This window comes from Osmerus mordax, chromosome 4 (genome assembly GCF_038355195.1).
Source record: "Osmerus mordax isolate fOsmMor3 chromosome 4, fOsmMor3.pri, whole genome shotgun sequence".
Lineage (NCBI taxonomy): Eukaryota > Metazoa > Chordata > Actinopteri > Osmeriformes > Osmeridae > Osmerus > Osmerus mordax.
In genome coordinates, this window is record NC_090053.1 from 3,804,633 (window position 1) to 3,816,941 (window position 12,309).

The window sequence follows — 12,309 nt, forward strand, 5'->3', positions numbered from 1 at the left end:
TAATTCATACATATGTCCTAGCTACTTGTTGTTCGGAAATAACCTAGCCTTCCTTCATGCTGTTTTGTCCTTTGAAATGGTGACTTCTGGCTATCCAATTGTAAGGGCAACAAAACACAAGGTCACAGCCTCAACAGTAGCCTAATGACTTTCAATGTTTAGGCTCTCCATGACTCCTTAACAATCAACATTCGTCAAATGTATTATTTATTCCGATATAGGCTATGGGGGGGGGGGGGGGGGGTAGTAGGCAATCCTAGTAGTGTGGGACAAGGAGGATGGGGGAGAGGCATTTATTTGAGAAATCTCTCCCACGTGTTGTTGAGGCATGATTGGGTGTCCAATTCTATACCCTCTACTGGTGTCCCCTGCTGTTGCTATAACATGAATTCGCTCTGGGTCCAGGGGTGATTGTAATTACCACCTAAACCTCCAGGTTATACGAAAACACCTGCTGCTACCCAGGGCAATGGAAACGAAGAGGAGGGGCGATTCTGTGTTCATTTCCTCCTCCTGATGTGAGATAATGGTCCCTTGCAATATCATGGATAGTCTACGTGTGTGAGCAAACACCGGGCGTGATAGTAGGGTCTGTGGATTCTATCTTTATCAACGAATGATAGTATATCTTTGCCCGACTCGAAACCATTGTGGGCATGTGCCATATAGTCAAGTAGTAGAAAACCCCCCGCGGAAATGTTTGAGCGTAAGTGACAGAAAGACTATTTATTGTACTATCATTAAAGCAAATTATATCTTATTTTAAACTTTAAAATAAGATATACAATATAATACTTGCCATAATGCACATATAGTCTTTGCACCTGTGGCCAGCGACCAAATCAAAGCCTCCGGATTTGATAAATATGTTAATGATCCGACGTGGGTGATCGGTGGTTCCCAGCCTTTCCACGCGTGCTCTGCCTTTAAAATGATCGGTGCGTCTCAAGGTGGACTAGGGGAGAGGTGTGGGGCATATCGATTATAGCCCCGAGAGGATAAAAAGGGGCTGAGGACACAGGGGTTGGTCATGTGTGAGACTGACAATCTTCTCTCGACCAATCACAAAGAAGTAAATGATACCTCCATAATATGTTTGAGAGAGTTAAACTGAAAATCATCATGGAATTCACAGTGACGTAATTTATTTTGAAAGTTGGGATTGCACGAGAAAAGGAAGCTTATTAAACTTCCATATTTTGATTTTATGACTGAATTTGAGTTAAGGAAAATATTCTCACAAAACATCTTAATCAAGGAGATTATCAAATAAACTGAAATGTATGTGATATTATCAGAGACAGCCTTCAAAAGCAACTATATAAAAGCTATAATTACTTAGAGCAAACTATTGATACTCAACCTGTAACTTATGGTTTTAGAGTAATGGATTTGATGACGATTTGATGCATTGTTGTGTTTGTGTGATGTCTGTTATAACTATGCTTTTCTTGGACATCAATATAATGTGTGAACATTTGGAGTTGTCTGGTACGCAGTCCCAAAGGAGAATGCCTCTGTCCCACTGACAGCCAGATGGTGGTACAGCTATCAAGACCAATATGTTGAGCTCGCAAACAGCTGCAAATGTGCTGCTGAAGCTTTCCAGAACCATCCATTGTTGCATTTTCACCAACCCATTAAGATGGATTTGGTTGACAAGAACAAGTGAAGTGAGGGAAGACAGTAGGGGTCATGGAGAAGGACGTTCAGGAGGACAGGATGGGTCATGGAGAAGGATGTTCAGGAGGACAGGATGGGTCATGGAGAAGGACGTTCAGGAGGACAGGATGGGTCAGGGAGAAGGACGTTCAGGAGGACAGGATGGGTCAGGGAGAAGGACGTTCAGGAGGACAGGATGGGTCAGGGAGAAGGACGTTCAGGAGGACAGGATGGGTCAGGGAGAAGGACGTTCAGGAGGACAGGATGGGTCAGGGAGAAGGACGTTCAGGAGGACAGGATGGGTCAGGGAGAAGGACGTTCAGGAGGACAGGATGGGTCAGGGAAGTTCAGGAGGAGAGGCCCCCTCGTCACTTGTTGAGGCGAGGGCAACACTAATGATTGACTGATCATGTTTTATTCATGTAATCACCTTGATACTTGTGAGTGAATGGTGGTGTTGTCCAGAGGGGCGGGTAACCGCTTTATAGCCTTTCAGAATGGAGGCTGATCAGGCGAGAACTCAAAAGTAGAGTTAGCCTGAAAACCTGACTAATCTGTGAGCTCATGGCTTGTTTGTGCTAGCAGATGGATCTGGCCACCCTCCCATTCAAACAGATTTCACTCTGGCATGAAAAGTGGTGGGCCAATCACAACCTGTTTATCGGACATGGGGCGGGTTTAATACGATTAATATACGAATTATATAGGAGCATTGGTGAGACATTCAAACAACCAAGATGATGTTTAGTTGCTCTGATTGGTTGAATACAATTTTATACAATTGTGTATCCTATACAAAGGCATTTTGTTCTGCGCCTATTGATAACTCCTCTTGGACTAGTGTTTGAAAATGATAATTCTGTGGTTAGCCTAGTCTAATCTTGAATCAACATATTGTGTTGTAACTGGCAACAATCCATCACACATCTGTTGGCTCTCTCTTTCGAGACTGATTGCCTGGATCAGGGATCAAATACCCTGCACTCATTGGATGTCAGTAGTCCTGTGTTTTCAGTTTAAAGTCTGTCAGTCTTAAATCAGCTTCATTCACTACCAGAGAGTTGTAGAGTGATACTGTATGTAATAACAAGGTCAGGTGGTTCAGCACTGATTTACTTTTATGCTGCGCTTGGGTTCAGGTGTGCATTAAAGCTTTGGCCTAAGCCACTAAACAAAATGACTAAACTTGAAGTGCAGAGCTATTTTAAATTTGCAGCCTCTCAGGTATGTCGGAATGTTTTTCTTAGATGGGTCTTAAGTTATTCAGACAGCTTTGTTTAAGGCTGTATAGGCTATATAATGTGGAACCCTCCAAAAAAATTGAAGTAGAAGCAACAAGTAAAACATATTTCTGGATTCAAAGAAATCATGTAATATTTGCTCTGCATTATTGCAATAGCATGGTGTATTGACTGGAGTTATGATGATGTCAGTGTACAAGCAACACATCAAAGGATCTTCCTTGTTAAAGGAACGAAATGGAAAAGAGGAGAGAATACTGGAGGAGCTTTAATACAGTGTGAAGCAAAGTAGCAGCTGAAGATGGACAGTTTTTAACCACTTTGTTATTATTGCCCTGTAGAAATTGATGACGTCCCTGTACTTCATGGTTGTTTTGCTAATGTGGAATAGGAAATCATTTGTGGGATAGCAGTGCCGGTCATGTAATGTCCATGTCTGTTTGGACAAGATGAATTGAACTGGGGCTTAGAGGACAAGAGATGGCATTTTGGCTTAGAACTCTCATTCACTAGTAATTCTGTGGTTAAAGTAGTAAAAAAATGATTTTTATTATTGAGATATTTATCATTTACTATATATAAATGATAGAATGATTAGGTTGATATGTACTGGAGTGTCAATGGAGGATATAGACCATTCAGATTCAATGTGATGGTTTGACAGTAGTTAAAAATCCAGTTTTACAATTTCATCATGATTTATGAAGGCAGAAGAGTTAATGTATTGGTCCCTAGCTAGTTTTCGTGTGACATTGGTAAAACTATAGTGCTGGAGCTGGCTTCATGGTGTGCTGCCTCTCTGTGTTTAAAGACAGACAGAGGAGGAGAAGTCACTCACTTTCTGTCCCTAGCACAGCCTTTGTGTCTTCTGGAGAGGAGAACAGGATTGTATTGTACAAACAGCAGGAGAGGGACCAAACAAGGCTAGAGAGAGAGAGAGACAGAGAGAGAGACAGAGAGAAAGACACAGAGAGAGAGAGACACACAGAGAGAGAGACCCACAGAGAGAGAGAGATACATAGAGAGACACAGAGAGAGAGAGACACACAGAGAGACCCACACAGAGAGAGAGAGATACACAGAGAGACACAGAGAGAGAAAGACACAGAGAGAGAGAGAGACACAGAGAGAGAGAGAGAGAGACAGAGAGAGAGAGAGACAGAGAGACCCACAGAGAGAGAGAGAGGAGAGAGAGAGAGAGAGAGAGAGAGAGAGAGAGAGAGAGAGAGAGAGAGAGAGAGAGAGAGAGAGAGAGAGAGAGAGAGAGAGAAGGAGCCCTGGAGTGCTAGCCTGTCAAGGTCACACAGAGGAGAGGAGGCCCCTGTGTGTGCGTATCTGGATGTGTGATGGAGGGAGAAGGAAAGACACAGAGGAAGTGAGCCCTACATAGTGAGGGATAAAGGGGAGGTGACAGCTGATTGCTTTTGGTGTGAGACATTTTTATTGAGAGGGAGAGAGGATGAAAAAGAGGAGAGAAGGAGGGGATGAAAAGGGGTTCGGTAATAAGGTGACATAACACTGCCATAACGCTTCATATTACGCTAGTCCACCTTTTTATTGAGACAAAGAAGGAATGCTCTCGATATGGACTGCCTCGACTGTCATGCTGAACATATTTGAGTTTGAAGGATTGAATGTAAGCTGAGGCAGGAGTGACGTAGATGTGTGTGGTAGCATCATAGTCCGTGTATGTGGAGAATAAATGTGGGCATGTATGCTGTTATGTAACTATTCATTTCCATAGCGCTCCATGTTCTCCTTGCCGTCTCCTTCTCTTAGACTCTGTTGTTGCTTTTCTCCCTACTATTCTTGGTTTTTGTCAGTCCACTGCACATCGTTTACAATGTTATAGTACATTGCAACTTATTTTGACACATTTGATTGCGTATGCATGTTGTTTTTAGCAGTTGAAGCAAGTTGTTCCTGAATTTTTACATAAGACCTGGAATCTGGAGTTAACTTTCAGCAAACATACTCTAAGTTTAATATAGGCTACTTTATACAGTACAGAGTTCAACCAATAAGCTTTGATTAGGGAAATCGTGTCAAGCAGAGTCTGGCAAACGTATACTCCTGCCATGTTAGGATCAAGAGCTTTTGGAAGAGGGATCAAGATAGTCGAAAAAAATATTGAAATCAGTTTGCGTGGGGAAAGTGCAGGGACGTCTAGAGAAGTGACTGATCCTGAAGCCTCCCTTTGAATGTGGATTTCCTGCTGCGTGCACCTCATGCCTTCCAACTTGATAGGGATGTGATATAGTGGCAGTGTGGAGCAGGAGGGGGATGATATCCACGATCTGGTGTGGCTCCGGTGTAATCTGTAGAGCAGTGTTCGGTAGTGAGTTATGCCTGAAGGGGCATATGTGGGGGGGGGGGGGCATAGCCATGTGCTGACTTATTCTTCAGGGGTCAGGGGTTAAAGCTGTTGGTGGTAAGCACAGGTCATAGCCAGACCTTTGTGTTCAGACTGTTGAGGTTTAGAGAGTGTGTGTGCAGTATGTAGAATATGGAATATACAGATGTAACTGTCGAGGGTTATTATTAATATATTTTCCTTTTCTTCGTTTTGACATTTGATATTGTATTTTGACATAGTATATGTACAGTAGAAGGTAACGTTATCCAATCAACCAGACACACAAGTACACTGCTTGTTTCGGGACTGTGTGTTCAAGTATTTGGCTTGTGCTTTTGTTTCTTGGTATTTAGTTTTAAAAAAGTGTGCCGATCTGAATGTGTACCGGTATCTGGCAAGGTAGTGAGACTGACAGATTGTGCTGTATGAATGCCATCTCCTCAGCTTGGCTGGCATCCCTCCCTCCTCCCCCCCCATCCCACCCTCCCTCCCTCCCTCCACCATCCCTCCACCATATCTCCACCATCCCTCCCTCCCTCCCCCCCTCCCACCCTCCCTCCCTCCCTCCCTCCACCCTCCCCCCTCCCTCCCTCCACCATCCCTCCACCATCCCTCTCTTTACCCTTCCATTTCATCTCTCCCCCATGCCTCACTGATGACCAGCAGACTAGGGGAACTAGCCCTTCTTCCCTCCTATCTAACAACAAAGCTTGTCTAGGCTACTTTCTTCCTGACCACAAAGCTACCTGATAGAGCAGCCTGCCAGCACTCTCCTCTGTGCTGTGCCTGTCTGAGAGAGGGGGTGCTGGCTGTGACAGTATGAGGCTGGTCCCCCCCATAGACAGCAACCCAGAGCTCTACGTGGCTGTGCATCACACCCCTTCATTTGGGTTGTCTTGAGCTCAGATCACAAGTGTTTTTCGAAAAGGAGAGACTGGGAAGCAGTGGGCATAGTGGAAAGCCTGTTGGTGATGAGAGCTTTGAAAGAGAGTGGGTTCATGGAAAGGTGTCAATTAGGGATGGGGGGAGGTGGAGGGAGGGGGTGGAGGGAGGGGATGGAGGGAGGGGGTGGAGGGAGGGGGTGGAGGGGTGTGAGGAGACAGAGTGAGAGGGGGTTATCCAGACGGACCATTTTCACACTCTTTGATCAGAGCCAAGATGGCAGCACGAGAAAGAGAACAGAATTTCAGTTGAAGATTGTGGTAGGCTACACTATATCACAATCCCTGCATTCTAAAGTAGATGTTTTTCAAAATAATCAAATAAACAAGTGATACATTTTAAATTATATGTTGAATTTAGTTAATATTAGGGAACAACCAGCTGTCTTTTTTCTCAGGCAGTATCATAATCACAGCTTGAAATTTAGATAAATTAGGATTTTTAGCCTGCTGCCAATCTGGCTTTCTTGTGGGGACTTGCCAGAGTTCCTCTGAGAGATATGGATGCAGGAACAAAGGGATAAAGGGAGCGAGGGACGGATGGATGGAGGAGGAGGATGAGGAGGAGTAAGGTGTAATGGTCCTCGGCTGGGGGAACAGATGATGTGTGAAAATCTGACACAGGCGACAGCAACACAGTCACAAGACTACAAGCACAGATACCGATCCACACCACTGGTCAGGTGGAGAAGATTGTAAAGCTGGAAAACCTTTTACAGGGATCTGGGAACCTATCAATGGTGCCTACGGTGGGGAAGCAGCCAAGGCAAACCTGTGCGTCCACTGCAGTGGGTGAAAACATGTCCTATCATGTCCCGTTACAGGCAGTAAGGGAACACATGAACAGACCTTCTGTCACAGATGCATGCAATGGAGGGGGTGATGCCTGGTGTGCTACGGTTAAAGCTTACAGGATCGGACCCTTACACCTCAACACAAGAATGAAAGATGTCAAATATAGTAGCGTGGTTGGTTTCTTCAGGAGGATTCAATGGGAATAGTCTTTAACAATGAAAACACATTAGAATCAATGAAAACAGGGGGTTGCCATGCTGTTGAATGTATCATTGCAAACAGCTCTGGCTGAAGAGCAGTTTCTCAGTGATCCAATGATCCAGTGAAATGCACCTGTAGCCTCAGTCTGGAGATACATTTACATTTAGTCATTTAGCAGACGCTCTTATCCAGAGCGACTTACAGTAAGTACATGGACATTCCCCCGATGCAAGTAGGGTGAAGTGCCTTGCCCAAGGACACAACGTCATTTTGCACGTCCGGGAATCGAACTGGCAACCTTCGGATTACTAGCCCGATTCCCTAACCGTTTAGCCACCTGACTCACCATCTCCTGTCCCTCCCATCTCTGACACTGTTCTGGATTGCTGTTTCGGTCGCCCTACTTGATCCTCCCCCCCCCCCGCTTGTCGTCTCACTTGCGGGGTTTCAAGCTTATCATCTGGTGTTTGCCTTGGCAGCCGTGTGACTCGGTGCAGCCGGGTAAGCACTGTGAATTGGAAGCCGAGCAATTGTGCATGTATGAGAGTTAGCCGAGGGAGCTTAGCCGCGGACCCGGTGGAGGTGAGACACACCAGATTGGGCCGGCTCGCGCCAAGCAGTGTATTTTTGATTGGTCCGGGCTTTAAAGGAGAAGCATGCCTTTTGTAGTACAGTTCCACACATCTGGTGTAAACGAGACACGAGTGTGTCTCTGAAGGCTTCCTTACGGCAGGGCTCCTAGGCATGACGAGGATCTGATTTCACGTGTACTTATCTGTATCCGTTGATTAACACCAGCCAGGCTTTGACCCTGCCCTCTGATTAAGGCTGCTGTTCTCTGAATCTGCTTCTGAAACCCTCAACAAGTCACAAGAAGAAGAATAATGTGTTCTGACAGCTTTGACATCTGGGCAATATTTTACTATTTGGCCATTCACTGTGGAGTCTATTTTCCCCATGAGCTGACACAAATTCAACATGTCCACATAGACATGCTTGCACAAGCAAACCGTGTAGTCTTGACTCTCCAGTCCCAAGGTGTGTTTCACTGGCTCCGGATGTTTGGGGACAGGCTGGATCCTGCTGCACAGGCTGGATCCTGCTACACAGGCTGGAAAGACAAATAGACACGTCAAACATGGAGCTCCCAGCTCTGATTCAGACCGACTCCCTCACCATCTACATAGACGCTTGAATTACATAACCACTCTGAAGGATGAAAAGCCTGAATCATGCCATGCAAAATATTTTTGGGGCAGTGACTCCTCTGAATATTCTCGTGTGGTGGCTGTCCTCGTAGTGGAACAATGATGTGTGTGTGATGGTTTAAGATGGATGGTTTGTCGTTTTTGCGTTACGTAAAGTTAATGTAGTTAAATATACATGGAGATACAGTATGTTGGACAAGGAGTGCTTTGTAAGTGAATGCTGCACTAGCTGTGTGTCAACCACGCCCTGATCATGTAGGCACATAATCCACGCACAGAAAGTTGGAGGTCATAGCTGCTTCCTTTGTTCTTTCCTTCAGGAATACACATTCCTCTCCTGTCTTTTAGTCCATTGCATTCTCAACTACTTAATTACGGAGAAAAAAGGAAGAGGACGGAAGGATAAAATTAGGGAACCAAGCAAGGCAGAGAAAACGATGGAGAGGCTTAAACTCAATGCAATGTCTGGGCAGGGTTAGAAGCAAGGCTTATAGCCGGGAGAGAGGGGAGAGAGAGCTAGGCTTATAGCCGGGAGAGAGGGGAGAGAGATGGAGAGAGAGCTAGGCTTATAGCCGGGAGAGAGGGGAGAGAGAGGGAGATAGAGCTAGGCTTATAGTCGGGAGAGTGGGAGAGAGAGGGAGAGAGAGCTAGCGAGAGAGAGAGAGAGAGAGAGAGAGAGAGAGAGAGAGAGAGAGAGAGAGAGAGAGAGAGGAGGAAAGCTTTAATTAGGATTGTTTTTAGCAAGTGTTTACTCTTAAGAAAACACAATTAATATTTGATGATGACCGCACTATGAGAGCCTCTATAGAATAGCGTGGCTGACATACTTCCAGTAGACGGCTGCACACCAGACGGTGAAACTTGATTGACAGGCATGTGGCTTCCAACTCCACCAGACAACCTCCTCCTTCTTAGCCCAGCTGACAAAGCTCATCCCAGTTTACATGCATAGGCTCTCCACTGAGGCCTTATGGATGCAGGACACACTCAGAACAGTCATGTATTAACCATTCATCGCCCAAGGTCACACCATGGACCATATGGATCTAAATTTAGTTACGCACAAGCTATAGGCTTTTGCTATACTGTTCAAGAAAAGTCACTGTTGCACGTGACATCCAGTATTACTCGTGTAGTCCTTGTGTTTAATCACACCAGATGTTAAGTCTTCTAGATAACTACACATAATTAGCTTTCTCTTTAACATCGCTTTTTTCTTTCAAACAATTAGCTGAATAGTGCAGTGCCAATGGTATATATTTCAGACTGTGACTGGTTGCTAGTCCTTCTAGTTCTTCTCTGTTGTTGCCAGTTAACTGCTAGCCACTACTACAGTTAGCTATCTAAACAACCTGTGGGTAACTAGCTAGCAAACGTTAGCTTCTGATATAGGTATAGTAGCTGGTGATGGATATTTAGCTAACCCATGCTTTTCAATTGTAGCGGTAGGCTATTTGTTGTAGCAGTGTTGCTTGCATCTACATGTCAGCCTGGCATGTTTTTATCATTCTGAAAAGGTTTTTTTATCTGAAAAGGTAGCATACTTAAAAAAACCTAGACTGATTATTTGCGCATTAAACAACGCATCTGGCCAGCCCTGTATTCTTACAATAATGGTTAGATACTAGTCTATGACCTTGCTGTCACTTTAGTGAGTAATCTTTTTTTTTCCAAAGGTTGTGCTTAAGAGAAAAGCACCCTTCTTTAATGAGTGGAAATATTATCATTCAGTCAGACAGCTTTTGCTCACGGCTCAAGTGCTCTGAGCAAGAGACATCCTCCACACAACATTTTATTTCCGTCCAAATCACAGATTCTCGTCACCCCCCCGCCCCCCTCTCTCCTTCACTGCTCTGAAATATTAATACATTGTAATAGGGCCATGTGTATTTAATACTTAACTCAAGGTAATATTTGCGCTTTATAAAGCCTTGATCAGTTTTAATCTCTTTCACCTTAAAAAAAAGGTGTCTGAGCATGGGAGACTGAAGGATGGCTGTGGGTGGGGTGGAGTGGGGTGGGGAGGCCTGAGGTTGGCTGGAGGAAGAGAGGAGAGGTAAAGGACGGATGGGAGGAGGGGAGGTAAAAAAGAGAGTGAGATTCCTAAAAAGGCAGTTGGTGTCCTGCTGGTTGTTCCACTTTCCTCTTAAAGCATGCTTTTATTCCCCTAACTCTTTATCACCGCCTGCTCCCTCTGTCTGCCACTTTCTGCCGATTACCCACTGTTGTTAGCAGCGCATGGTTTAATGTACCAACGGACAGAGCTCCATCTTCCACCATAAAAAATCGGATTTGAGCATTCTCTACTGCCATGAACACCATGACGACCCCGACCAGGAGCAAACCACGAGAGACGGGGAGTAGACCTGGAGGAGACTGGAGAATACAGTAGAGGATACTGTTGAAGTGGAGGAGGTTGTAGGAGAAAACATGGCGGGAGTAGGACTATTCAATATAGAAATAAAAGTGGATGTCGTGATTAACCTATAGAATTGTTTTTCGCTAAATGAACAGTGTGACATATGTGGGCACGTGTGTCAGGGTAGAGGCATAAAATACTCCTGTCTTGATTGTCTGTCCTTGGTTGAGTGGCAGTGTACCAGCATTCCTCTCATAATCTGGTTGTGGTGTTGGGCTAATAAGAGCTGAGCAGCCCTGCAGGCCAGCACGTAAATGCCCCCTCCCCCCAGCAAGCCATCACAGACACAGCCAGTGGTGCTCACAGTCTCCCTTGTCCTCTCCCCTGTCCCCAGCCAACATGGCCTGGAGGTTGGGCTCATCAGCACTCCCCTTCCCCCTGTTGTATTTGTGAATGCCCAGCATTCATCCTATTCCAGGGTGGCTTCTTATCGAGCAGAAGTATGCACAACTGCTCAAACACAGCTGTAAGGATTGGGGGAAATGTTTTTTTTTCTTTCTTGCCCATCCCCCACTTTACATTATTACATCAGTTGTGTGCTGCCGTCCAACCGTACATCATTCAGGAACATTGTGGTAGTACCACTGGTGACATCATTTGATGAAAGAGGATGAAGATGGTATGAATGGGTCAAGTCAAACCCAATCTCCCTATGGTAGCATGTACTCTCCTCCTTCCTATCCTATCCGTCCTCCACCCACAGTGAATCCTCTGGAACAGCCGGGTGAATCACCCTGCATTCACTGGCTGAGCATGCTGACAATTACACATGCTTGGGGCTCTTGTTGTGTCACACTAGTATACACACACCCACGCATGCACACACATGCACACACAGAACATCCAGTTTCCCCTGTATATCACTGAGTGTTTAGGAGTATAATAGAGTTAGCCACATTACACATCCCCATTAGACTTGAGTAGGGGGGACTTGGCCCCAAAAAAGGCCATTAGCCTGAGAATTGCTGTCTATTTCCAACCAGAAGTGGTGTATATAGCCTCTATATTGCCACTCTTTGTCAGCAAGAAGTGATGTGTTTGACCCAAATATTTACCCGTCAACGTTTTCACACGTTTAATTTCATCAGGGACATTGTTTCCCTGGCAGCTCCAATGACTTGGTGTTTGCTGTCCTCAGAGGATAAGCACTGTCTTCCTACTGTGGCCACATCCTCCTGGGTGGTGAATTGGCAGCAGAACCCTAGTCTCCAGAACCACAGGGCCCGCCTGCTGGTGAAAACAGAGGAATCTCGTCTATTGCAGATACATTTACATTTAGTCATTTAGCAGACGCTCTTATCCAGAGCGACTTACAGTAAGTACAGGGACATTCCCCCGAGGCAAGTAGGGTGAAGTGCCTTGCCCAAGGACACAACATCAGTTGGCATGACCGGGAATCGAACTGGCGACCTTCGGATTACTAGCCCGACTCCCTCACCGCTCAGCCACCTGACTCCCAGATACAGAAGCATCTGTTTGGAAACAT